This window comes from Ursus maritimus, unplaced genomic scaffold (assembly GCF_017311325.1).
Source record: "Ursus maritimus isolate PB19 unplaced genomic scaffold, ASM1731132v1 scaffold_2, whole genome shotgun sequence".
NCBI lineage: Eukaryota > Metazoa > Chordata > Mammalia > Carnivora > Ursidae > Ursus > Ursus maritimus.
In genome coordinates, this window is record NW_024424452.1 from 96,164,148 (window position 1) to 96,192,120 (window position 27,973).

General features: G+C 54.5%; 2 long non-coding RNA genes across 3 annotated transcripts; one reads left to right on the plus strand and one right to left on the minus strand.

Annotated features, from left to right (window-relative positions):
- Positions 1-947: 947 nt before the first annotated feature.
- Positions 948-23,701, minus strand: LOC121104035. Its single transcript, XR_005836407.1, has 3 exons — positions 23,603-23,701; positions 10,726-11,151; positions 948-1,176 (listed from the first exon to the last, which is right to left on the minus strand). It is a non-coding gene; the product is annotated as an uncharacterized LOC121104035 (long non-coding RNA).
- Positions 5,730-27,973, plus strand: LOC103672495. Of its 2 annotated transcripts, XR_005836406.1 has the most exons (5): positions 5,730-7,919; positions 9,867-9,942; positions 10,268-12,949; positions 13,052-14,194; positions 23,628-27,973. It is a non-coding gene; the product is annotated as an uncharacterized LOC103672495 (long non-coding RNA). The 2 variants fall into 2 exon arrangements; XR_005836405.1 differs by having other exon boundaries at positions 5,730-9,942.

The window sequence follows — 27,973 nt, forward strand, 5'->3', positions numbered from 1 at the left end:
CCGATAGTTTTTTGGTGGAGTCTTCAGGGTTTTCTAGATGGGTGTTTACTTGTTGGGCATTGCGCAGAATGCGTCTGTGTCTCATTACCAGCCTTACCAAGAAAGCCCCTAGGAAGTATGGATGAAGCTGAAACTAGAAACTTAGACGGAAGAAATAAGTTGTTCAAGTCTACATAACAAGTAAAGAGGCTATACTAGAATTTAGATTCAAACCTGTCTCATTTTTTCGTCCGAGTTTTTGACCACTCTAGGTACTATCTTTGTTTAGTAGTATGTACTCACTAAAGGTTTGTTGAACAGCATGGTTGCTCCAACAGTTCGACTCGTCTCCGTTGTATCCCTAACCATGATGAAGGCAGCACCCAAACTCTTTTTGAATATTTACAGTGGTAGGCCCTGGACTAAGTGACGTACATCAGTTAACCTATTTAATCTGCACAGTCCAATGGGGAAGAGGAAACTGAGACTCAAGAAGACTGAGTTGACTTGCCCAAGGTCACACAGCTAAGTAGTAGATAGGCAGGGTTTGGTTGCAGGTTTTCTCTTACACAGTATGAATCTGTCTGCTTGATCACTGTATTACTGTCTACAAAAAAAACCAACACTCATTTTTACCACTGTCCCTTGCTGCTTCCTTTCTTTGTCCACTCCTGCTCCTCCTTTTCCTTCTGAGAGGTCCAGACTGGGGCCCTCTTCTCAGACTGTGCCTGTCCACATTGAACTCACTTTGCAAGACGGGTTCCTCAGTTTATACTTTCTTCGACTTTACTTGTTGGCACATCCTCAGGTTGAAATCGCCCGATTTAAGTTTAGTGCTCTGTGATACAATAATGGACCTATTTGTCTGTCTTATTTCTGACCAAAGGAGTTGGGACAGGGAGCCCAGAAACAGACCTGTATGTATCTGGACACCTGACTGATGACATAGGAGGCTCTGCTGCGCAGGAGAGAATGACAGTCATTTTAATAACCAGTGCTGGGACCGTTGGGTTTCCATGAGGAAAGAAGTGAATCTTGACCCCACCTCACTTCATACACAAGAGTAGATTCCAGAGAGATCATCCCTCTACATGTGTGGGTTAAGACAAAGTAAAACTCCATCTACGAGACGACGCAGAATATCTTCATAACCTTGAGGTAGCCATACATTTCTTAGGAAGACACCAAAAGCACAAGCTGTAAAGGGAAAGATTGATAAGTTGGATGACATGAACATGAGAAACTTCGGATCATCAAAAGACACATGTAACACCTATAACTGGCAAGTGGATTTGTACCCAGAATGTGCAAAGACTCCAAAAAATCCACAAGAAAAAGAACCCCTGCCCTCAAAATGGGCAAAAGAATGTCCCATATGTCTAGGGCTATGAGCTGGGTGGTTTTCCTCTCCTGGTTCCAGGTTTCAACCCTTTTGTCCCAGATCATTGGCACAACCTGGTGGCTGGCCTTGGGAACTCTTTAATCCCGTGGCTCTTTCTGACATTTCCCTTGTGTGTGGACTGTGGGCCCTTCCTTTTACATGTCCTGACACACTCAGCTGTTCATTCAGCCACAAGTGCCTCCTTTCTCATGAAGACGTAATACATAAGTCTCTTCCTCTTTTCCTTTGGGTTGTTAACTTTTGATCAGCTATTTTAAGAATATTTCTCTCCGGCTTCTTCCTCCCCACGCCCCCCCCCAACCTCTTTTTTCATTTCCCTTTTTTGTACCTCCTTGTTTCGCCCTAAAAACTTGTGGTGGTAAAAGTAATCCTGAAATACCTGAACGTGTTTGGGGGACTGTTCTGTGGGGTCCTGAGGCAAAGCAGAGACTGGAGGCTAGTCGTGAGTTACCTCGAGGGAGATTTCATCTCCGTTATATTCTGCTGAGTCCTCCAAAGGTGGGATGGGAGTTAGTGAACCAGGGTGAGGCTAGACGATGCCTTGGTCGTCGTGTTGTTCTTGGAGGGTTCTGTGCCTTGGTGATCGCTTCCAATTTTACTGACAAAGCCCTGACAGACTCTTTTGATGACGAGCAGAGTAGCAACTTGTAAGTGGGAGAGAGGGCCAGGGTATTGGAAGGACTCTCTTGTCCTTCTGGGGAATCAGGATGAGGTACAATTCTAGAGCTTTAGGGATGCCTGGGTGGCCCGTTCGGTTAAGTGTCCGACTCTTGCTTTCGGCTCAGCTTATGATCTCAGGGTTATGAGATCAAGCCTGTGTCAGACTCCGCGCTGGGCGTGGAGCCTGCTTAAGAATCTCTCCATCTCCCTCTGCCCCTTTCCCCCCGCCCCCAGATACTAGCTCTTTCATGATATCATGTATATTTAAAAATAATCCTAAAGCACCCTTCCATTCATAGCCCTCCACATAGGGCAGGTTGACGACCACTGACCTGAAGGCTGAGATTTCTCCCACTTTTCTCTCTCCAGTAGCGGCATCTGTGAGGTAAAGCACTCTGCGATTATAGTCTTCCTTCCTTTATTTTATTTAAACCCTCCCTCTGGCAGTGCTTGCTCCCATCTTTTTCGTGGCAAACGTATCGTATTTTGGATACATGATCACAAAGAAAACAAGTTGGAAGCTCTGCAGGTATGTTTTGACTTTTAAAAGTTTTTGACAGTGTTTAAAAACTGAAAGTTTAATGTTAAGTCTGGAATTCTGCCTTCGCCCGAAAAACCGGACAATGTGGGCTCCTGGTGGCCTCCATTCACAGATGGCCTCAAGCAGGCAGGGCTGGGGTGGGCTGCTGGTGAGGATGGTACACTCCTTCTGCTTGGCACAGGCCCCTCAACCTGCTTCACGCCTTTATTAACCGCCTAGACCCCAAAGGCATTGGGGTTTGTGACTGCCTGAAGTGGGTCAAGTGGGCTAGCCTGGGAACCCAACCGGTATGTTTAATGTTATTTCAATGGGAAAATGAATTCCAGCTTTTAAAGAGCAGATTTTCAAAATACCAAAAGTACTGGTTTGGGAATGCTGATAAGTGTCCTCAACTGGCATGGCTAGGTCTTAGGGTGACGGTCTGGGTCTTCTCCTGTGCTGTGTATTGGCTTAGCACCTAGAAGGTACCTGATCAGTGGTTTACCTCTGGGACCACTGGGTGCCTGTTGTCTGCTCCCTCCCAGGTGGTAAACCGAAACAGTGTCTCACTGTGGCCCACCTGTCAGTTTATCTAGAACACCTACTCTGGCCCTAGACACTTGCATGGAGTTTGAGGTCCGCCCCCTACACAGCTACCCTGTCTTGAGAAAAACAGTTTCTTTTCTGCTGAAAGCTCCAGGCCCTGTAAAGTAGGCCCGAATGTGGAGAGGCGAGGACAGAGGCCTGCACTAAGCCTGCTTTCCTGGCGGATGCCCACCGAACCAGAGTTTGTGGCGGTGAACAGAGTGATTGCATTCCACACCCTGGACAAGGACTGGGTAAAAGTTCAGCTCGTTCCCTGTAAAGAAAATAATTCTTCATTTTTGGCATTTCGTAGTTTTGACCCAGATCAGTCAGAGGCCACAGAGAGCTCACGTGGTCTGTCGAGTGTGCGTAGCTTCCTGGGCCTGTCGCTGTGGAGGAGCCAAAGGGAGCCGGGGACCTGCTGGGCTCGAGGTGAAGCCCTGCCTTTTCAAGTTTGCCGTGGCCCAGCCGCCCCGGGCCTCACGGGGTGGACGGAAGGAGCCAGCACCTTCTCCTCGCTCAGAAGTTATCTTTACCCCCTGAAACCAAACACTGCATGCAGCGCCCTGTAAAACTTCCTTGTAGACGCGAGCGTGCTTGCTAAGTAAACATCCTCCCGTGTTTTTAGAACTGAATTCATTTCTGCTTCCTGGTCATCCTATTCGGGCTTTTCTGTGGTGGGCATCGCGCAGAATCAGGTTAATAGAGGAAAGACCAAGAGCAGGGACGGAGGCACCGAAAATGACTGTTCCAATCCTAGGAAAATTGTAAGAAGAGTAACACGGTCATGGGAAGAAAACGCAAAGACTTAGAAGAAAAGCGAAACGAAACAAAGCCTCCCCAAACAGAGCGCCGTCCTGACGCTATGCAAGTCAGACTAGGGCCCAGCTGAGTCCCTGAAATGGGGACCTTTCTCTGCACGGACTCAAGCTCCGTTGTGCCATGGTTGGAGGCCACAGTCAGCCTCTGGCGGTAAATTCCGTGGCTGCGTATGGCCCTCCTCTGACCCTCACTTGCTCCTTGCTCTGTCTCTCATAACTTATTTGCCTCTTCTCTCTCACTTCCACCCACCCATGACATCTCCATCGCCATGGCAGTGAGCAGCCACGTCATTCACCAAGTTCATGGGGTGATGGGCCAACTCTGCCGAGCCCTACTTCCCTCTGGTTCTCCCTCCTGAAGCAGGAGGCTCCCTGGCAGAGCTCAGAGCCCTTTGTTTATTTGATCCTGGGCTCTTGGATAAATCAGGAATGTCCTGACATGAACTTAGGCATGTTTTTCTTCCATGGAAAAGGAAACTACGGCAAACGGTATTTAAGTAGGCAGAGGACCATTCCGAGGGACTTGCTTTAGTGCCATCAAGGCCACATTCCTTTGGTCATCAGACCAGTAGGTGACTTCTTTATTGGCATGCACTACCCCGGAGCCCAGAAGGTGTGAATTTGAAGCACTTTCCCCCCTGCTGGGAGCCTGGCACAGATGCTCTGGGCTTCTTTTAAACCCGTGGAGTGCCACGGTCGTCTTCCAAGTGGTCTTCTTTCTGCGGGGTGAAACCTTGGCCCTGAGTAGTTGCCCGAAGAAGGCTGCTTGGGAAGCGCGGTGCAGGACAAGGTGGCTGCCTGGTCTCGTTCTCAAGTCCCTTTCCCGAAAGTCGCAAGGTTCTTGATGTGATATACCTTATGAGTCAGCTATCCCAGGACCTGTGTGTATCGCTCACTTCTGGTCACGTCTAGGCTCACGTGGCGCCACTGGTCGTCAGAAACCATTGCGGGTCTGCATTCTGTGGACATAGTGGTGTTGGGGACCTGAGATTCCCTGGGTCTTTCTGGGTATGCAGGGTCTGGTGAGTTGGCTTCCAAGCTGCTCTGGAAACATTTCTGGGTCTGGGGTTAGGAAAATGTTGGGAGCTATGTGCTTAGCTGCAGCAGGGACCTGTCCGTATCCAAAAACAACCCCAGCCGGCCTTCAGAGCGCTGGTGGGAAAGCCCCGTCCCCGTGAGAGTTTCCAGGTGTGGGCAGGCCTCACGCCACCGTCACAGGGGCCGTGGGGGGAGCTGGCCATTGCTTGTCTCGCCGGGCTGCCCACCCCGGGGAGAAGAACCCAGCCGTTGGCCACTCCAGGTCCAGGCTTGGCCGCTGCTCTGTTTTGCTGCTTTTCATGTTGTCAGAGGATCTTCTTGGGAACAAATGACTCAGCAACCTGAATCTCTGGGACTGAGTGGCCTAAGTGCCTTTCGAGAAGTGATCGGACATTTCCAGCGAGGCCCTAAAATCCTGAGCCCGGCAAGTATCAGGATCCAGACTGGTTTTATTCTGGATTCTTCAGGCTGCCGTTCAATGAGGTTTCTCCAGCTCCTGCCCCGATAAAAGGATAGCGTTCGTGGGGTAAGCAGGCAACGTTTGAATCACACTTTTGGTCCTTAGGAAATGCCAGGGAGAAAAAGGTCCTGGTGCGTGGCCAAAAAAGCAGAAAACAACGCAAGTCAGCAATGGTCGTCGTTCTGGACGCATCTGTGGCAGAAAGAGTTAATAGGATGGTGGTGTCAGGGTGCGGGCCATCGTATTCTCCTGTGTGGGAGAAGCTCAAATGGTTCAAGAAAAGATGAGGCAACATTTAGTGTGGGACAGCCCTGTCTGGGTTCTGGGTGCTGTCACTCAAAGAGTTAAGCTAGTCTGGTGGCTGGGAAGTCCTCCGGGAAGGCGCGAGCCCGCAGGGACCAGGCCCTCTCTGCCCCAGAGCAGTGAGGTGTATGGGGTAAAAAATTGGGCTGAAAAGTGTGGCCGGGGAAGTGGAGTGTAGGCCCAACTTTTTTTTTTTTTTTTTTTTTGCCTTGTTTGACCAGCCTTGGCACTGCCCTCCGGCTCTCCAGGGGAAAAGCTGCAGTTCTGCTCTTGCAACACAAGGAGCAGACTGGAGAATTTAGATCTGCGTCACAGAGCTGAGAGAGAGAGAGGAGAGAGAGAGAGCGCTCCGTCGATAGGTCTGCTAGCAACAGCCGTGCTGCAGCAGAGAGAGAGAGAGAAATCAAGAAACAAGTCATAGCAACACCGGGCACCAGGTTCTGCCAGCTCACTTGCCAAGCGTTCAGAAATCTGTCGGGGGCTGGAGGCCTCTGGGTAGCCCGGGCTAAGGAGATGACACGCAAGGTGGCACGGGCGGTTCCCGCGGGGGGGAGGTGGGTGGTGGTGGGGGGCAGGGGTGGTAGCAAGAGGTTGCGGGGCGATGGTGGAAGGTTTAACGGGACCGATTTCTGGAACATTCGGGACTGCGGCACCCTACGGCCAGACCGAGATTTGGGTCTGCGCAGGCGACGATGGGTGGTCCGACGGGCTTCAGGACTTGATGGCGTAACCCCCTTCTTTCCCCACGTACGTATTTGCTGGGATCGGGGGCGATGTCTCTGCGTTTGTGGGTGCTCTGTCTTTCTCACCTTCTTTCTTGCTTTTTGCTATTTTTTTCTCTGAGAGAGGTTTTTTTTTTTTTTTTCCACTTTAATTTCTTTTCTCTTAGTGTCAGCTGCTCAAGCCTGACCGGGGTAGAGGAGAGAGGAGCAAGCTGTCCCTGGCGTCCCACCTGACCTCCCAGCCTTTGCCCCCATTTCCTTCTGTTGGACAGACAGACAGACAGACTGGTTTTCCAGGTTGTTTGGGTGTCAGCGTCTGTCTGTCCGTCCATGCGATTCTTAGGTGAAGGTAGGGAGTGGGGAGAGAGAGGTGCTGGGAAGAAGGTGAAAGGCACAGTTTTCCAGGGGTTGCCTTCTTGAAATGTTCGGCCCTGGGCACCTGGGGCTGGTGGGGAGCAGGTGGGCAGGATGGGGCGTAGGTTGGGAGAGTGGGGTAAAGCTGGTAGGTTTGTCACTGCGTAGTTGGGAAAAGTGGGGAATGGTGACGCAGTCACTGTTGCATCTTGTTAGGAGCTCCAGGGGGACAGGTAGTGAGGCTCTCGGCATCTGTAGGGCCAGCTGAGAGGGGTTAAGGATGAGCTGAGAAGGGAAGCTAGCATTTAGAGATTAAATGTCATCCTTTTGGCGTTGGAAAGTTGTTTACCTTGCGCTCTCTGTGTCTCCATGTTGGCACCTTTCCAGTTCACATGTGATGGCCTTCCTTGTACTGCTGCATCATTAACTAAGTGACTGAGCTGGCCTTCCATTGGCCAGGGGAGGGCTCTCACTCCAGACATTTCTTCTGATTGGTGGGTGGGCCAATGGCAGGTGAAAACCTTTTTTTGATTGGTTGAGGGCAGGGTATCAAATCTGAATTTGCATTTCACTTGCTTAAAGGGGAGGGGGGAGAAGCCCAGCAGCTTTCTAAAATCTGTTTAGGGGTGTGCGTATGCTCCTGTGTCTGTGCCTGCTTTTGACTGACCGGTTGAAGCCTCCTCTTAAGCCTTTTTTATTTCATGCACTCTAAGGAAGAGGCGCTCAGGGTTCCCCAAACTTTTTTTTGAAGGAGGAAGGGTTGGAGAGATGGGTGCGCAGAGGGTCGACCAAACTGGAAAGAAATATTTGTCCTTTAGTTTGGTGTCGGAAGAGGGAATTTTCAATCTGCCACACCTCAGTGTTGCGGCAAAATAAATTCTTGGCTCCCCTGGAAATGCACGGGCAAGGTAGGACAGAGCTGCTGCTGCTGACACTGCCACCACCATGGGCTTCCTGCTGCCTCTGGGCTACTCCCCGGGGACCAGAGATTTGCATTGACGGGGCTGTCCAGAGCTGAGCCCAGTGTGGGAAGGACCTGCCTTCTGGAAGCTGCTGCTCCCTGGTGCTGGGAAAGGTGAGGATGGGACCCGACCCCAGGATGTTGCTCGGAAACTGCGTATTTGGTGGGATTTCCGGGAAAGCCACTGGGCCACGAGAGGTTTGGAGGTCCCAGGTTAGAAGGGTTTGTCATTCTGGGGAGTGAGGAGAGTAAGAGCAAAACTAGGGCAGCAGGCTGTTCGCCTGTGGCTGGGGGAGGGAGACTTGGAAAAATCAGGGTCCTGGCTCCCCATCGGGTCCTTGTGGCAGGTCTCATGTTTGTGGGGAGGGGGTTTCTGAGCTCTGCGCCTTGCGCAGTGGCCCCCGCCAGTGACTGCGCATCCGGGAACGCAGTGCGCCCTGGGTCGCCGGCCTAGGACAGCACCGCCCTTCTTATTACATAACGGAGGCACGGCTGTGCCTTCTCGGCCTTTCTTTGCAACCCTGCCTCCTGGTTCCCCAGGGCCCACGGAGCTGGGGAGGGTCTGGTTGGGAGCAGTGGAAGACTTCGCTGCCTCGGAGGGTCAGTTCTTGTCCAGTCAGTGACAGGAGCTAGGTTTGAAGACGGAAATGGGCTGCTGTCCCCCTTCTTGGGGTATGGAACGCAGAATGTCCTTCTGGATGCCCTGTGTCACCCAGCGCCCCCAGGACCTCTCGGGGGCATGGGGTGATACCCTTCTTGCCCTCTTATGCTCTCTGGGTTTTGAGTGGAAGTTTCTGACGGGAAAGATGTGACAATTGTAAGAGTGAGGAAGGGTGGGGGGGCGCCCAGTTGGGAGGTGGTTGACAGTTCATTCCCCTTGTCACGGGCTTCCCTTTCCTTGGGTGGGTTGATAATATTTTTGGAGTCCTTTTTCTCCTAAGGCTGCCATTTTGGAAGCATTTCTGCTGGTCTCCGACATGGTGGCGTTGGTTTTTCTGGTCCTGCTGTGCCAGTTCCGCAGAGTGGGCGGGGGGCGGGGGCTATGACGGAGGAGGGGAGGGGGGGCAAAACGCAGCAGAGGCGGGCACGGTGGTGGCTGCCGCAGTGGAGGTGGCCCCAGGGCCGGGACCGCCCAGTCCCACCCTCGGACTCAGCCTTGGGTGGGGGTTCTACCAGCCAGGCTCTGGGCTTGGCCGGAGGGTGGGCGTTGCTCACAGAAGGCCTGGGTCTCCCATGGCCTCATCGGCTTGAGGCTTAAAGCAGTCCAGAGGAAAAGCTGAGTTTTTTGGGGGGAGAGTGAAGGCAGAGACACGGCTGCTCATCTGAGATGTGTCGGACCTGTGGTTTGTGTTCCCCAAATAGGCTCTGTCTCTGGCAGTCTCTCTATGGGGACGGGAGGGGGGTGGTCCAAGGCAGATTTGTTCGATGGCCCTCCCTTTTTATTGTTTTTCTTCTCTGCTCCTCGTCATGCCCCCTGCTAGTGCCATGGTTCCAGCTGTAGTCCTCCAGTGAGGCTCCCTGCTGCCCGTCCCTCTCCTTTCCAGGCCCTTCTGCGTGCAGCGGCCATCTTGTCTTTTCTTGCTTAGAAATTTAAAATGGTTTCTCATCGTTTCCAGAGTAAAATTCCTTCCCTTTAGCACAATGCCGAAGGCTGTCTGTAACCAGCCTTAGCTCTCCTATTCAGTCTGACTTCTCTGCGTTTTCCCAGGTAGACCACGTATTCCAGCAAAACCAGGCAACTTACTTTTTCTTGCTTATCCGATCTCTCTGTTTGCACCACTGGTATTTTCCATGACTCTTTGGCTCTTCCGCACCCACCTGCGGCAGCGCCGCCGTCCTCCGTGGACCTTTGCAGATCCCCTTCGCGAGAAGCAGCCCTCGTAACCACCCCTCGCTCCCTCCGGCCAAGCTCTCATACACTTCATCCTTCTCGGGTGCTACTTTGGTTGTTTTCTGGCTCTTTGTGTCTAAGTCTTACGTCCCCTGTTAGATGGTGAGCTCCAAGAGGCCGGGGAACAAAGAAGGAAAACACTTACCTATCTGGTGCCTTTTCTTTGGCAGGTACAGGTCCGGCTCTTTCTCCGAGTTTATTTCCTGTATTGCTTACGACAACGCTGCGAGGAGCGTCCCATGGCTGGTAAGTGTTCTGCTCATGATTAGAACCCCTATTCTCCCAAAGCCTTTGCTTTTTTTTTTTTTTTTTTTTTACCTGTCAGTTCTCAGTGTCTGCAAAATACCTCTTACGACGTAGATCCCCAAAACGTGTCTATTTAAGGAATTTTGTACATCCCTAATGCCATATGGAGGTTTGGGTGGCCGACCTTCCTGCACCCGAGGTCTGGGTCTCTTAGTCATTCTGTGCTGCCCTTCCTGCTACCTCGTTAACTTTCTCCTCTTCCTTTGCGGTCAGGTTCACGCAAGATGATGGCTTTTTTTTTTTTTTTTCTCTCTCTTTCTGGTAGCTGCAGTTGGTGGATTAACAAACCTCAGTTACCCTGGTCACCTTCCTCCCAGGGGAGGAGGAGGAGGTGGGATGGTTGTAGCACCTTCAGAGCAGCGTGAGCTCCAGAACGCAGAATCGGTGGGTATCATACAAGGCAGGGAGCCGAGCCCTTGCAGTTGGACGGCCCTCGGTTTGCATCTTGACCCCGCCTCGTCTTGCTGGGTGGTTTCTCTAAGGTTTCGTGACCTCAGTCAGCGACAGGGAGCCACTAGAATCTACTACACAGAAGTGCCTAAAATATTGCCAAGCAGATAGGATCCCGGCAGAAAGTGATGCACCTCCCTTTCCCCGGCCCAGCTGTCTTATCAGGGCCCTAGGAAGGGAACATAGCAGGTGGCTGGAGAAGGAATGGGGGGAAGGGAGCTTGCGTGGTAGCAGCAGCAGAGGCAAGGGAGGAGGTAAGCAGGCAGTACGCACCTGAAGCTGACGACGTGGTGCCTTTCCCCCACCTGGAGTAAAGACCCCTCTAACGTCTGCGTCAGGGCAGCGCCGTGGGAGCAGAGCCATGAGGACAGGGCAGGTGGTGGCAGAGTGAGGGTTAACCAGTGGTCCTTCCTGGGAGACTGGTGCTGCCAGGTTGGTTTCCCTTCTTTCTGAATGGCAGCGGTGGCTGCCGGCTTCCTGACGCCGTTGCATCCCGTGGGAGGGGAGTTGGGCACCCTGAAGCCCCTCGTCACCAATTCCGGGGCTGCAGAGCAGAGAGTGACGACAGCCCATGAGTCGTCAGCCGACGGCAGTGGGGACCCTGGTGACGACTGCTTTGTTGTTTTTTTCCTCTTTGGATGATGACTCAGTGTGTCGGGAGCTGGGAGATGGAGCGCTCAGCCGAGTGGCCAGGACGTTCTGTCAACATGAAAGCAGCAAAAACAGCTTGTCAGGGCTTGGAGCTGACCCTGGGGCTGGGGTCATTTTCGGAAAGGGCTTGGCAGAAAAGACCACTTCTGGGCATCGGGTGGGGGTGACACCAGGTATCCCAATGGCGCTCTGTGGACTCTTGAATTTTAGAAACCGAACAGAAAATGCAACTGCTTGTGTTATTATTATTATGCGCTTGGCAAGCGGAGTCACTTTTCAAGCTCCACTCACTCGTCCCCAACAAGAAGCATCTTCTCAGGGCCAGAAAACCCTCTGGGATTTCTCACCGTGGCCTATTGCCTTGGATAGAGGGTGAGTCTCATCTCGGGTCGGGTGGGCCTGGCAGTCTTTAGTGAACCCTGGCATTCCGCAGCCCCAGGAGTAAGTGCCCATCATGGGGATGTGGCGTCTTAAGTGTCCTCTGCTCGCGTCACATGGAGATGGTGGGTCCACATCACCAGTCTCGAGCTGAAGGCCAGCTCTTGGGCAGCCTGCTTTAGCCTCCCCTTTCCTTATTGTCCCAAATCAAACTTCTCTTCTCCCCTTTCATCTTCCTCAGTTCCTTCTTAGGAGAAATAATGGGCCTTGAGTCCTTGACCTTTCTCCCTGTATATATGTGCGTCATCATGGCGGCTCAGGGTTCTAGGCTTTTCTTGAATCTGCAGCATTGCGCCAAGTGCGCGTGACATTCTCCCCTTGCCCCGCCCGCCCGGCCCCGCCCAACCGTGCCCAGCCGTGCCCAACCGTGCCCAACCATGCCTTCTCGGGAGCAAGAGAGACCTGGACCTCCGTGGCCACTGAATCACAGGCAAACCATTATCCTCCGCATCTGGCTTCCCTTCTCTCCTGCTCGCTCTCCCTCGGCCATGGCTGGAGACAGAGAAGCAAACAACTTGTAGGTAGGGATTGAGGGACGGCATGGCCTGGGACCACCCTGCCTGTGTACCACCCTTGTGCCATTTTTTAGGCTCACGCTTTCCTGTAGATGATGCTTCGCACTGACGTTTGTCACTGAGCACCTCTTCCTCTCCCCAAGGACCTCCCGGCATGACTCATGTGGGATCTTTTCAGGGAGTGGCTTTGGGGCCTTGGGAGCCAGAGGGAACAGGGAGACCTGGCTGAGGTCGCAGTGGAGAGGTACGCAGGGCAAAGGACAGGAGCAGCTGTCCCTGCCCAGAGTGCAGAGGCAGCCCCAGCTCCTTTGTGTCATGTGTTTTTGAGCCTGAATAGACAGCAACTTGACCTAAAAAAAATTGTATGTATGTGGATGTTAGATCCTTTGTGTCTTTGTCCAGAAGCTGTGCATATGATGAAAGCCCAGATTCTGGACTTCAGAGAGTTCTGTTGTCTCTCAGATTTGTTTTCCAAAAGAGGTGGTAGGCCCTCCTTGATGAGACCCAGTGCCCACGGGGACTGGCCTTTCTTCAGGACGAAGGGCCCAGCCTTGTCTTGTTTCTGCCGTTGGCTGGTGAGCAGCAGCTGAGGGCCATGGTCCAAGGGCCACATATTAGCGCCACACGGGACCCTGATCGGGGCCTGCGCAATTCATTGCTTGGTTGGTTGGCCCTAAGAGCCAAGTCTACCTGTCGTCTTTTCGCTTCTTCCCCACAGAGAACTCAGAGGAGTTGAGCTCCATGAGTAGGTGACAGCCTCTTGGAGACTCAGGCTAAGCTGAGGACGGAGCTGGTGTGCAGAAGACAGCCATCATACGGCCAAATAGAAGGACCCGTTTGCATTTACTAGGAACAACAAAAAAAGGAGATGGCTGTCCGTGTGGCTCTTTGCAGTAAGTATGCGTCTGCATTCTCTCATTTCTGCAAACATCGGAAGCGATAGATGTTCATTGAACCCACCCAGCTGCTGTGCCTTCTCCTTCCTTTCCCCGCAGACCCCTGCCCCTGGTCGTCCAGCAGAGTCCGAGATCGATTTTCTAGTCTGTTGGAGAGCTGCGGAGAGACTAGATCTCAGTGTTTAGCCCCCGCGTGTCGCCCTCACGTTCAGGAGAAGTCGATTTTCCCTCAAACGGAGCCGGAAGCCCATGCCCCTCAGTGCAGTGTTATTAATGGGCCGACGGGAAGGGCCCTGCTTGCCCTCACTGCCCCCGGCAGGGAGGTGAGGCTCTCAGCTGGCTGGCTGGGGGAGGACGGTCCTTGCCAGCATCTCGCGTGGTTCTCTGCCAAGTTCTAGCTCCAAATCTCTAGGCCGCTAGGAACCTAGACTATATATAGCATTGTGCTAAGCAATTCTTATCGGACATGTCTGCCCTCCCCTGCGGGAGAGGAGCCCTTCTCCCAGGGAACCGGAACCTCGAGAGTGTGAGCCATCATCTCCAAGGGGCCTTTCGTTCCAGGAAGGGCTGTGTGTCTGTGTCTGGTTCCGGAATGCCAAGCTTTCTTTCCTTTTCCTTCTTTCAGACGCTGATAGATCAGAAGGTCTGATGTGGGATGAGGGCCAGGGCGGGCTGATGATTCTCGATGAATCTGGGGGCTTGGAGTAGGACAGGCTAGACGTTCAAAATGTGGCCAACGGCATGGGGTGGCCTGTGTCACCCACCAGCCTTCTGCATGTCTTCTTGGTTTCCTGTTTGCCTTGCTTCGCCCAAGGATGTCTTTTGACCTCTCATGCTTCTTTTGGACCTCTTGTCTTCCCTGCCCTCCTCTACCCCTTCCTCCTCCTTCCTTTGACTTTCTTTAGGCTCCGTGACAGCAGACGTGGCTAAGGCATCCGGGATCTGTGTCTGCTCTCCGCCCTCACCCGCTGTTGGGGCTTTCGGGGAAATCTACCGTTAGTCAGCAGTCCTCGGGAGGAATTGGGGGTGACTGCGCATGTCGTGCTGGGTGGTGGAGGGCACGACGGGATGGATAGTGGCCTCCACGCTAGGCACTGCAGAGCCACCAGGGTTGTGGTTCTGTGACTCCAAGTGCCTGCTGATGGGGACAGGATCCGGTCTTGTCAGTGAACCATCTCCAGGCTGCTTATTGGAAACCAGATGCTGTGAGAAAATGGGATTTAACCCCTTCCTGCCTCCCAGGTAAGTCAGGTGCGGGCCGCCTCTTCTGGCCTTCCCCTAGCCCCCTTCCCTTCTCGTGGTGACCATTTTCCTTAGTCAGTAGGGAATCCTCAAACGTCTCCATTCAGAATCTCCCAAACAATGCCCTCTTCTTTCCATTCTACTCCTGGCTCTTCTGTGAATGGGGTTAGTAACCAGCAAGGGCCTGGGGGAAGGGCCCATCCAAGTGATCCAGCTGCGGCATGTGGGGGGATGGCTGGGAAGCGTTGCTGGGTGTGGCAGTTGGCAGGGCAGTTGGGCCTCCCAGGGTGACTGGCCCGGAAGTGTCCTTGGCCCCCAACCTCCTGCATGAGGTTCTGGGTTAGAGCCCCTTAGGTGCCGGGAGCCTGCGGGTGTTTCCTTCCTTGTGTACCCCAGTGGGTGGTCGATTTTACTCGAGACACCTTTAGACTCGTTGGACTTTAGACTGTGGACTTGGCGCTGGACTTCAGGGCTCTTGCTCTACTTGGGGGGGAGCGTTGTTTTGGGGGGTTTTGTTTGAGTGAATCACTTTCTTCCTCTAGGTCCGTATTGCCTTCACCTTAAAAAAAAAAAAAATTCAGGGCCTAGTAAGCATTGCAAAGCGCCTCCAAGCAGTTCCCGTAGAAATCTTTCTTTTTGCCTCACTTGATGCTGGTCCCAGTAACAGCAACGGTGATTAAAAATGGTGGTGGTCGGCAGCACTGGGGAGGTCTGTGGCATTCTGGAGACAGCTCAGCAAGCAGACGGTAGGCGCTCGCCACGCTCCCTACCAGCGAATATCCCCTATGGACTGCACTCCTGCAGCGTTCTGGGTGAGCAGGGTCACGTTGGAATTAGCCGACAGCAGATTTGTCTGGGGTCTCAGGATAAAAGGGACGGTGCTGGGCAGTTTTATGATGCACTTGGCTAATTTCCGGAGGCGCCCGTGGAATCCCACCTCTGCTCCTGTCTCATGGATGTCTCCCAACCCCCCTCCCACCATTGTCCCGGAAGGACTGGTGAATTCTGCCTGTCAGTGTTTCATCTTCTCTTCTCTTTCTCTGAGATGAGTCTCTGAGTTGGCTGTGAGCAGCCTGAGGTCCTCACCGAGTGAGGCATCCAGGGCTGTTGGGAAGAGTCCGGTGTCTCTTCCCTAAAGGAATTTGACAAGTCTCAGCCCCTCCAGCAGTCACGTAGGGAGGGATGGCTGGGGGTGTTGGACCTGGAACATGAATAAAGAGGAGAGATCAGCTTTGGTGCAGCTGGGGAGATGAGGAGGAGTCGGCCAAGTCCCTCAAGATGTATCGGCTAGAATCTGGCCAGTGGCGGCTGCAGGGCCGGGGCCAGATGGGGCTGCCGGCCGTGCTCGGGAGCCTCTGCTCCCGTCTGTGCCGTCTGTGCCGTGCAGCCCTGGGCCTTGCTCGGGGTCACCGCCGCTCCCATTCACAGCCCTGCCCTGCCCTTGGCGGGATTGAGATAACGAGAGCAGGAAGCAGAGGGAAGGTTGGTCTGGCTCCCTGTGATGTGGTTGTCTCTGGGGCCTCTGGTGTTTCCAGAATTGGGGGTGGCCGTTCCCTGTTGATTTTCCTTTTCTTGTTCCTCATTTAGTTCTTTCCTCCCTGCTTACCAGCCTGGCTTCCACTGACAGGACACGGGCATTATGTGTCACAAGCCAAGCCGGTAGAACAGTTGGCGTCCCCTGAGAGGGGGACCAGGCCTCTCTGGCACTTGGTTCTCAACCTTTGAAGCCCTGCATCTGGGAGCCAGGAGGCAGTGTGGGGCCTTTCCATCTGGGGTCCAGCAGAGGTTAACCGAGCTGGTGGCGCTGGAGCTGTGCTGGTGCGGCTTGGCCGGGAGGTGTTGGGGAGGGGCCCTACCAGGGGACCTGATTGGTCAGCACCTTCTCTGTTCCACTGAATCCTGGTCTGGTCAGGGCTGTGAATTGTTTAATGCATATCTTGGCTCTGTCCCCTGGCACGACGGCCTCCGAGGCTGCCGCCCCAGCTCTAGAGAGGATGTGTACCTCGTGCTGGCCACTGTTTTGGGCACGTTGCCTCGCTGTGAGATATGTAAGAGATACTGCCTTTTCCACTAGCCGGCTGTCCGTGGGAGGCCCTCATTTTGCTTTGCTTTTCTGGGCCTTGGAGTGTCTGTGAAGAAAGCAGAGGCTGGGTTTGGTTTCTTGCTGGCTCCTTCCGCAGGAGCTGCTCATGAGCTGATAAAGCCACAGAACACCTCCAGGCCCCAGGGTCTGAGCAGAGCCTGATGCAGGAGTGTGGAGCCTGGGCAGGAGAGAGCAGGGGCCTGGGGATGGAGAGAAGAACTCGGGAAACGGTTGTGCAACATCCAGCCGCAGGATCAGGGCCAGGAGGTGGGCGGTGGTGGAGGGGGGTATGTGTCTCGTGTTCAGCCAGCGTGGCCGCTGCGGCCTGGAAGGGGCCTGTGTGTTCATGGAGCCCAGGTCAGGGTCCGGAATGAGGCGTGAGGGTGTGAGACGGGCATCAGTGTTCTCAGTCCCAGTGCACAGTTCCAGGGAAGGGAACTGACCTTTGTTAAGGGTCTCCCTTTGCTTCTGATTTCATCCTAAAGCAACTACGTGAAGTAGGTATTCCTTCCCTTCTCCGGTTAAAGAAGCTGTCCGTACTAGGTGACTTCACTAACATCACGCACTTGGCCCCTGGGATTGCCGAGATTTAAACCCGGGCACTTTGGATTCCAAAGCCTGTACTTTTTCTTCACCCTCTTGGGCCGAAGTCAGGCATTTTGGGGAGCTAAGACCGTCTGAGATGAGGCAGCCAGCAGAACGGATGGTAACCAGAGTGAGAGGCCAGGTATCTCGGGGAACGGGAAACGGGGAACGTGGCAGGCAGTGGAGACGCCGCCGCCACATCCCTCTCTGGGGAGGCGGGGCTGAGCATGGCGAATACAGCCCTTCTCCAAACACCCATCCGGGGTGCCGCGGGTGCAGGGCTCAACAAAACCAAGTTTCTGCTCTTGCGAGGTGTACTTCCGGCTGTGGGGGGAGGTCATTCATGATGGTGAGACAGGGAATTGGGAAATATGTAAAGGAGACATAGATGGAAAGGGGGACACCCACACACATTAGAAGGACCCAGGGATCCAGATGGTGCTCAAGGAGGGAATTTAAGAGGCGGGGGAAGCCATACTGGTAGAGCGCCCAGAGTTCATATTGCTACAGTTGCTGACCCCTCTCTTCTCCTGACAGCTAGAAACTCACCCTAGGTCCCCACAGCTCACGGGGACTTGCAGTGAGTCAGGGATCAAGCTGGCAGTAGACGTCAGGCCTCTGGTCATCAGCAGATGAAGGTTTTTCCATCAGCCACCCTCCCCAGGTGCCAGCTGGCGTCTCTGCCTCAGCCTCGTCGCGGTGCACCGCTCTCGTCCACACAGACGGGAACGCTCGGGTTAAGTCTTCACCAGGTCACTGGTAAAGTAGGTGCCTGCTGGAGGCGGAAGTCAGCCCAGCGTCTCCTGCCATGTGGTTCCAGCATCCTCCAAATAGCGAAGGGACGGGGGCAGGAGAGGGAGGAGAAGTCCCCTTGTGCCGGAGGCTTGGACGAGCTGGGTCTTGAGAGGTTGAGGCGGGTTGGTGGCTGGAGGTGTTTCCAGTGTGTGCAGCTGCTGGGCTCAGGGCTTGTTTATCAGGTAGAAGCAGGTCTCGTGGTGAGTCTGGCCATGTGATTCCTCCCTCTTGGGCCCCGTGGTCGAAGCCTGGCCCACCTGGACCTCAGAGACTGCCACCTGCTGCTGGGGGGCGGGGCGGGTTGCTGATGTCGTACAAGGATGAGGTGTGGGTCTTGGGGTGTGGTTGTGGGTAGAAGACTCAGCAGGCCCACGTTCTGACCCCGGCTCCCTTGGTAAAACCTTACTCACTTTTACCTCTTTGGGACTCAGTTTCGTTATTTATAAAATGAGGGAGTTGAACCAGAATCTTTCTGAAGGTAGCTGCCAGCTCTGACGTGAGGGCTGCCTGGATGTTTGTGGAGGTATTTCTTAGAAGCCTGAGAACAGCTACAGTCTCGTCTTCTGAAGAGATGCTGTCACCATCAAGTAGGGGAGGCGGATGGAGACAGTTTTCCAGGGACACCCCCCCCCCACCCCGGGAGTGAGCGGGAAGCGGCCAGAGAATGCGTGAAAGTGGCTGGTGAAGGTTATCCAGGTGACAGAGGATGTGGCCTCCGGCTCCNACACAGGGGCTTGTCTGGAGACGGGCTGTGTGGGAGCTGCTGGGGGCTCTCTGAGCCCCAGGGGCTGGCTTGAGATGCCCCCGTGCTCTAGGCAAGAAGTTCTGTCCTTTCTGGCCCTAAATCCTGGAGAGAACATGGGACTGCGGGTCCTGTGTCCCAGGCCTTCCCTGCTCAGGATCTGTGCCCCTTGCTGTCAGGAAGTTTTCCTTTATATTTAACCATCTTTTCTCATGTGGTTGTTGAAGCCCTTCTTTTTTTTTTTTTTTTTAAAAAAGCGGGGGTGGGGGGAAGATGGGTGAAAAGAAAAAAAACAAAAACAAAAATATCTCCAAGCTACCGTTCCATTTTGGCTTTTTAGTCTTGAGTCACTCTTTAAAAGGTAGCAAAACTAAAGCACATGCAGGCAAGCTCAGGGTCCCAGACCCTCGCAGGCCAGCCCGGGGCCATGGCGACCTTTGTCCCCAGCGTCCAGCATCCAGCGCTGCTCCGAGGCTGCGTGGGTGGGGGGCCTCTGGGGCTGCAGGCACCCACTGCACAGTCCGCCAAACAGAACACAGAGTTTTAAAATTAGCAACATTTCAAGATACCCTCCGCGTGCTGTTTTGCTGAACTCTTCTTACCTGGGCCTCGTAGCTGAGAGCCAACACCTCCGTCCCCCAGACTGGTGTGGCAAACAGGGCTTGGGGCCAGGATTGAGGCAGGAGCCGAAGGGATTGGTGACCAACGTCTTGCTGCATGCCACACAATGTTCTGCAGCTCTTTTCAGATTTGCTGGCTCATTTGGTCCTCACACTGCCTGTGAGGGTAGGTGGTGGGATCCCCACCGTCATTGAAACTGAGCCACAGACAGCCCTGCCAGGATCCACTTGCTTGTACCTGTCGAGTTTGGATCACCCACCCAGGTTCCTCGACTCCAGATGTCATTTCCTTGGGTTTTAGTTGTTGTTCAACTGACCAGTGGGGCAGGGATGGGGAGGGGTCTTGGGCAGCTGACTTGATCTCTGTAGGTCGCAGATCTCCCTTTTACACATGAATGGGGAAGGGAGCCTCAGAATGTCCAGGTTCTCCTGTTCTCGGATTCTTTCAGCTTCTTGGAGCTCTTGTGAAACCTGGCTTGCACTCCTTGGCCAGGAAGCCAGCCATTCACCATGTGTTTCTGGTGAGACTTCCTACATTTGGAAGCTTCTGGAATTACGCACTGCTTCTCAAACCATTCCGACACATTTGTAGGGCACTTCATGCATGGGCATATAGTCCTGTTTTGACCAAGTAGCCACTTAGAAATGAGGCTTCCCTGTGGGATCTGTGAGATTTTTCCCAGCAGACGGGTAAGGTAGGCCCAGAGCTTTGCCCAGCAGGGGCGTGGCATGCGTGTTATCTATTTGCCGGCTTGTGTACATACAGCCCCTGGGAGAACTGGCTAACGGACAGTGTGAGATATTGGGGCCCACGGCTTCAGCTCTGGATATTGCTTCCTGATAGAGTGGGAATAGTAGGCCTAGGCGGCAGTGTTCCCGGATCCTGAGTGGAAGCCCACTCTTCATGAGGACAGTTGAGGCACAGCTCAGACTGCACGTCGTCGGCCGTGCGGCCCTCCGAGTGGCCTTTATTCAGAGAGACCCAGGGCCTGTACGAAGGGGCAGAGAAGTGTTCGTTTTTATTTAGGGCACATTAACACATGATGGTTTAGGCTGTCCCGGGGCCTGCATCTCGAAGCACTGGGGTCGGACAGAGTGGCAGCGTGCGAATATCTGTCCGCTTGTATTCCGTAGATGCAGGCTTGGCTCTCAGAGAAGCCCTGTCGTGGGGAATCCGCGGGGCCGTTGTTTTCCTGGACAAAGCCTTTGATAAGTTTTGTGTGAAGATTTGTCATACAGCACCCAGATCTTTCTGCTCTCCCTGAGGGTGGGAAGGAGGAGACAGAACCTGTAGCAGGGAGGTGATCTGGGCCGGACCTCAGGGAGAACTGTGGGGGCCCGTTTGCTGAGGGCTCCCAAAGAAACACAGAGCCTCTTTATCTGAGAAGAGGGACTGGATGTCCCTGACAAGGTCCCTCCCGTCCCAAGTCTGTGGGACTCTGAGACCGTCCCTGGAACAGCACGAGCTTTGGGTGCCAGGACCTAGAGTAGGCTCCGTCTTTTCTTTCCGCCTCAGAGGCAAGCCTGACCTGGGTGGGGGCATCGGGCCTGGAGCTCTAACCTTGTTTCGTCGTGCAGAGAGAACTTCTGGAACTGACCCTCTAGGATTGATATTATTTGTAAGTGAAAAAGAGAAAGCCACGTTGTCCCCCATCGCTGTCCAGAAGGAGCCCTGAGTTGCTCTAACCCTGTGTGTGAACCACCGCCACCATCTACCCTTGCTGATTCCCCCAGCCCGAGGGAGCTGTGAAGGAGTTGGCGGGTGGGCCAGGAGGCAGGGACAGATGGGGCTTGCTGGGGGGGCGGAGGGGGGAGATGGAAGAGGACCGTCTCGAGGCAGGTCCGCAGCTCTGGGAACCTCTGCACTGCCTGCCGTTCCGAAGGCACACGTGGGTTCACATGTGCATGCTGTTTATTGGGAACCCCAAAGTCTAAAATAAACCGGTTAATGGCTGAATCAGGGTTGCTTTCATCTGGAGAGTCGTATGTCCTTTTGTGTAATTCCTGTCTGCAGATTTAGCGTCTGAAGTCCTGACAGGTTAGGGACCTTTCCTGGGCCCGCCCGTCTGTAAGATCATGCTTATTTTATATTGCTGTTCTGTCCCCTCTCTTTCTTCTTTCCCACTGTCACACAATCCTTAGGAACACGTAACTATTTGTGCACTTGTGTTCCTATCTCCTTGGGGTACCATTCTTCCAGGGTCTCTGACATTATCGAATGTACCACTTTTATTTCAAATGTGAACAGACCACAGGCTCACTGCAGAGGAGAGCCATCTCTGAGATGGGGCAGCAGCCCCGAGAAATCTCCTCTCCACCTCGTCCTGGAGCGGGTCATCCGGAGCCCTGAGGAGAGGAGATCCAGGGCATCTTTGCTCGGCCCAGCTCAGCCCCACGTCATGCCTTCTGTTTGGGGTGGGGTTGGCTCAGGCATGAATCCCCCACCCCCAGCACTATTAGCTCTCTCTTCTTTTCAGCTTGAACCCTGAGTAGTGGCCTTGAAAGTCGAAGACCCCATGTCATCCTGCTAGGTGAGGATGACAGAGAGAAACAGGGACAGAGGGGAAAGGAACCCATGCTCCTGGACACTGGCCTCTCTCCAAGGCAGGTGAACTCTGTGTCCAGAGAGGAACTCTTTGGCCCTAGTGAAAGTTGTTTGTATTTTCTCTCCCTCGCTCCTCTCTCTCCTCTCTCTCCCTCAACGCCCCCGCCTCCACCCTCCAGCCTCCAAAAGAATTTAATCTGCTGGACAACAAACAATACTGTTATAAAACTTCGAAAACAAGAGGGTGAGGCCTCCCTGACAAGGAGAAGGGCATGCTGGGTAACAGCCGAGGGAGCCTGCCAGGCCCAGGATGGAGCCGGGCGAGGGCCCAGTTGGCCGGGTACCTGGGCGCCTGCCCCTGCCCAGCCCAGCCCACCAGCCGAGCCATCCTTAGTTCAGAGGGGAAGGAACCGAAACAAAAGCAGGGGTAGAGAAGCTCCCGAAAAGGGGAAGTTGTACGTGTTCCCCTCTCTCTGATCTGATGGGAGTGTGCTAGACTGTGAAACTTCCTCCCCCCCCCAACCGCCTCCCTTCCCTTCACCCTCCCTCCTCCTGCCTCCTCCCACCACTCTCTGTTCCAGGTCCTGAGACTGGCAGGCCAGGCCCCGATAACAGAACAAGGCTGGCCCAGCCGTGTAGGCACAGCCACCAGCCGGCCAGCTGCAAGGGAGGCAGGCAGGAAAGGTGCCCCGGGTTGGCTTTGGACTCTGGACATACCCTCTGTGTGCCCAGCCTTCCTGCCCCCAACTAGGAAAGTGGAACCATGTCATGGGTCTGCCCCCAGCGTCCTGGCGCCTATGGGGGGCCGTGCTCCAGGGAGGCTGAGGGTCCTGGTGCCTGCGGGGGCGTGGGGGTTGCTTTCCGTCCAGGAGGAGCGAGGGCTGAGCTACAGAGCCCAGGAGGCTCCAGGCAGGCCCAGGGTCCTGTGAGTGGGGGGCCTGGTGGGATACTGCGTCTGCTGGTTACTCTTGGCCATTGAGGGAGTGGGTGACCCAGCTCCGCCTGGGGGAGGGGAAGCTGGGCTCGGGGCATCTCCCTCCAGCCTGCCCGGTTCGATTTACCTGAGACTGAAGATTCACTGCCACATTCATCTTGGCTGCTTTGAGCACATGGTTTGGGAGTGATGAGGGGAAAATAGCCTTTGGTTGGAGGTTGTGTGGACCCGTGAACCAGGTGGTGGGCATTGTGTTTGTGTAACGGGCTGTAGGCGTGCTGGCTTTTCCTCTCGTGGGAAGCAGTTCAGGGCTGGGCCCATCCTCCCCTGCCTGAGCTAAGCCACTCTCTGGGGAGATGTGGGGGCCCCCATGCTTCCATCGCTGCTCCATCGCTCGTCCTTCTCTGTGCTCCCCACTGTCTCCTGCTGCCCCCCACACCCCACAGCTTCCCAGGGCATCCCACCCAGCCAGCCAGCCATTCTGACCCTGGGCCTGCACTGAATCTGGGAGATTTCCAGATTTAGGTCTTCATCTGTGGTGTTGAGGAAGGGACAGAGAACCAAACTTTGTGGAAAGCAGCTTCCTGAGTACTTAGGCCTCCGTACACCTGCCCCAGGGAAAACCAGAGTTGCTGATGCTGGGCCCACGTGAGCGGAGAAGGCTGTGACCTCTTGCCCTGTTACCTCCACAGGCATGTGAGGGGCTCAGCGGGTCTCGAGCATGTTAGTCTCACTTCAGGATCCAGGGTCTGAGAAGTGCTCTGATGCCTGGGTGCTGAGCCCTCCTCTGGTGGGGGGGGGATTGGGGTGCGGCCTGAGCGGCCAGGAAAACAGCCAGCTCCACGTTCTCCTCCTCCTCGGCCCCCCATACACATACCCTTCATTTTATCACCCTTTCCTCTGATTCATTAACCACAGCTAGTTGGCACCAGGCCCCACCCTGACAGCGCAAGACAAAATGTCCGGGACACTGACTCTGGCCTGGGGCCGAGTGACAGGAAGCTGGGCCGGGCTGCTCCTTTCGCACATACAATGGGCTAGGACCGTCTGCGAGGCAGAATGGCCCCCATCTTCAAAAGGGTCTTCCCCAGGCCCATCTCTCACCAAGGTGACTCTTCCTCACTGCCAGGAGCCTCGAAACCAGCATTCCGGGTGGCAGGAAGACTGCGATCTGGGCTCCGCTTCCGGCGCCCCTCCCCCGTGCTGGCTGGAGCTGGCGTCAGTCGTGTAAGTAGCCGTGACTCAGCACCCAGCCCGGTCGGAGGGAGAAGCTGCTGCCTCGGGAACCTTCCCAGCGTTCTGGATTTGAACACGTCGTGGTAACAGAACGAGCCGGCAGCATCAGCTTCCCTGGGGTGCGTGTCTCTTGGCTTCGTGGGTTTGCTTATGGATCTGATAAACCAGGATTCCTCCTCTCCTTCCCGTTTGCCTCCCATGTTATTTGTGGGCACCATGCCTGGCATGCGATTTTTAGGACTTTAAAAGACCCAGACAGCATCATTTCTAGAACGCAGTAGAAGCTCTCTTTGCAATCTCCAGACTGTTCTTTACCCCATGGCCCACGAATTCTGTCTCTTTAACCCTCAGATGTTTTTGTTTGGCCCGCACAGAGTTTTGTTGATTTTTTTTTTTTAATGTTTCTGATCTGCATGCCTTTAGACAAAATGCAGCCTGTCCAGGTCACTGTGGTCCTGCTTCACGCTGTCCCTGCTTCTGTCCTGTTTCCTGTCCCAGCCCTGGAGCATTTGAATACCCTGAGACCGGTCCTCGTGAGCCGTCCTTCTTTTTAGAAGAACTGAGGTCCGTTCCAGGGAAGTGCAGGCCCCTGCTCTCAGAGTCTGGCCGAGCAGGAATTACAGCCACTGTGTTCTGATTCACTGTGTGGTGACCTTTCCTCCACCCTCGGTCCCTGCCCGGGCAGAGGAGTGTCCTAGGCATGAGGGGGTGGAAAAACCTCCATATGGAATGTCTGCACAGGAATGGATGGGGGCCGCAGTGTGCTTCCCAAACCCTCTTCCTGCGTGGTGGCACCTCCCAGGGCTGACATAGCCACCCCTCCAGCTGGGCGGTTTTCCTTCCCAGACAGCCCACCAAACCCTTCCCACTGGCCAGTTTGCATGGGGCCAGTAGGCCAGGCTGGGTCGATCACCATTCGCCTTTGACAGCAGAGCCCTGGCCGATTGGGGCTTCCCCAGGCTGCCCTCTTACAGATCCAGGTGGCCATCGAGCTGGGTGCCAGGGAGAGCGAGCCCCTTCCAGCTACACCCCGCTAAGGAACAAAAATACCAGCTGGCTTCAGGTAAGTGAGTCATTGCTCGGCAGACTTTGTGAGAGAAGCCTGGTTCTTTTGAGGGTCCTGAGACCTGCATGGACTCTTGTATCCAGTGGGGTTGGAGGGGCAAAAGGTTTTGGTACTAAGATGACTTTCTTCTCCTCTTCTTGTGTTTGAGTGTTTATGGTGATGTGTTAGGAATGATGTCTCTCTTCCTCCGAGAACTGAGTGTCGTAGAACTCAGGTGCTGCGAGCCCGAACTCTGGGTCATGGCCCTTAGTTCCCTCAGTAACAGTTGCTCCCCTGTCATGTGCCAGCCCCCCCCCCCGAACTCTGGGCTGATGCAGGAGAGACAGTCATTAAGCACCCTGATGACCACGTGACATACGTGCGTCCCGAAGGACAAGAACTAGGTGCTGTGAGAGGGTGTAACCCAACGCCTGGCTCACCTGGGGAAAGACTCAGGTGACCTACATTACCTGGGGGAGGGTTGATGGTTGGTAGCTCTGGGAAGGTGGACAGAGAATGTTCCAGAAAAAGGGAGCAGTGTATGCAGAGGCCTGCTGGGGAAGGAAGGGGGCCCTCTGGATCACTGAAAAACACCTGTGTGACAACACATTAGGAAAGGTTCTGTGGATACTGGCTGTTGGAAGTTCCTAAGAAGGAAGAGTTCAGCTGGAGTCAAAGGCTTTTGAAAAGCTGAGAAAGACCAAATGTAGAGCTCTGACACCCTCATTCTATAGGACCCTCTGAAAATGACTCATTTACCACCTACTTCTTGACCTTATCACCCTGGAAGTTACCTGCTTCCTGGGACCCAGCTGTTGATGGCCGGTGTCCTTGATCAGAGCCACTGCCCTGTTCTCCTGTCAGTGGCTGAGGCCGTGCAAAGGCCCTGGGCTCCGAGCCCAGTGCTGGGGTCAGAATCTGGAGTCCATCACAGGCCTTGTGGGCGGTTCATCTCCAGCGCCTCTCCCCAACCCCCCCAGCCATGCTCTGGGTGCAGAAGGACACAGCAAGCCAGCTCAGAGCACTGGGCCCCCTGCAGACCCAGCTGGGCTCCTGTCTCAACCCAAGTGAAATGTGTTGTCAGTCACATCCATGCAGAAGCATTGCCTAGGACCACCCCCGGCCCCCAGCCTTGCTCACAGTTGAGTTCAAGAACAGAATGAGATGATAGGCCAGCCGGGGAGAGGCCCCATGGGCCGAGGGGCAGAAACAGAGACCGTGGAGCTAGCTCTGGGGTTGCACCATGTAGTAGTTGCGTGACCGTGGGCAAGTCACCGTGCACGTTAAGGGGCAGCTTTTCCCGCAAGCAGGGAATAGTACGTGCTTCCCGGGGCCGACGCAGTTAAAGAGCACATCTCAGTGTTCAGACTTCATTTCCTCCTCTTTCCTGGAGTAGCTGCTCTTTCCAGGAGCCACAGTGGAGACAGGCCTGAATCTGGAGGCCCACCAAGCTGGTGGGGAGCCCGCAAGGTACACGTTCCACTCTGTCTCCTCTTTCCCTGGTTGGGGCATCCCGGGGAAATACAGACATGTCTTCTCAGCGTTCAGACAACCGAAACCGATGCATTTAGGAGATGGGAAATCTAATGTGAACACAGGATGCAAATCTTATTTTCAGACAAATTCTGAAAACAACACACCACTCCGTTCTCATGTTAGAGGATTATCTACTTAACACTGTTTTAGGACACCCCATTTTTTTGTGTCACAGCCGAGGATAAATAAGATTGCCAAGGTTCTGAGCCTTACATAAGGCAGGGAAGGAGGAGCCGCAGCTCTTTCTGAGCAGGGCGCATGGAAGGGTTGCCCAGGTCCGCATGAAACACCCCTGTGCGTAGTGGCTAGAACCTCATGGGCAGATAGGGGGCTTGTTTCCTGGTGACGTGAGATAGGATCGGAAAACTGCATACTGTGAAATATTTTATAAAGCAGGGCAGTGCTAATGAAGCTCTCGATGCATTTTAATAACAGCTCTGGGAGACTTGATTTCATCCTATAGATAATACTCTGGTAGGACCAATTGTGGAATTAAACAGCACTAAGGAGACTTCCTGAGTTGTGTATCGCTACCGGGTGTGCGAAGCCTCCGCTGCGACACCAGCGTCCTCGAGCACCACCGGGGAGCTCTTCGCTGGGCCTTTCTCACGGATGGTGATGTCACCTCACAAGTGGAACCGCAAGAAGGCCTCCCTCCCTCCTCGGGGCGGGGCCTGGGTCTTCCGATGGTGTCTTCCTTCTTTCTTCAATGAGATCCTCTTCTTCTGGAAGCTGGTTTCACATGGTGGCTTAGATTTTTCCATCTTTGTATCTAGCACCATTTGAAATCAGTGTTTTAGGAGTAAGAATTGCAGCGCAGCAAAGGGCCACCTGCTGAAGAGCTTCTGTGGGGGGGCCGGGCACCCGCCACCTCCCCGCCGCCTGAGCCGGCTCAAGAAAGGAAGGCCTTGCAAAGGAGAGTGCACCCCAGCGTATGTGGGCTGGGGAGGGGGTGGCGGTTAAAAGAGCCTCTGCGTCTGAGCAGGGGCAGAGGGGCTGCCAGCTTGCAGCAGCCCCCGGGGCTCACCTGCCCATTGGGCCTTGGAGCGCAGCGATGGGGCCATGCGGGGCTCGACTGTACCAGGGGAGGGGTGAGGCTGTGTCCCCGGAGGATGGTCCCATTCGCGTCAGCGCCGCACCTGCTCTGGACGCCCCGGGACGTTCAGCGGCTGTGGCCGTGCGGCTGGACTGAGACTCGCCACCTGCACGGTCGAGGGCAGGACCCCCAGGAGCACCACCGGACCCATCTCTTACACAGGCTGACCGATTTCTCCTGGTGTTCAGAGTCTGTTTTTGTCTAGCACCATTTGAAATCGGTTATGATGTAGGGGGAAAAGCAGCGGCCTCGAAGCCTCGCGCCGACTCTGGTGAGCAGCCGCCCGTGCTTTCCTGGAGGACGGATGGGCAGAGAGAGGGGAAGGACGATCTCGTGCTTTTCACTAACTTCTTTAACTGCATTTATGATCCCTTACTGCAGAGGTAAGAGAGACCTGACTGTACTTTGAAAAGCAAAGGGCTTTAATGTATCCGAGGTCTGGTCGCATGTTGCCGAAATGCGGGAGGTGCCGCGGATGCTCTCAGGGGTCGCTGTTGAGTTCTCTTTCTGTGAAGAGTCCGTTCCTGCCTCCCCACCTGAATAAATATTTCACTCTAGTCAA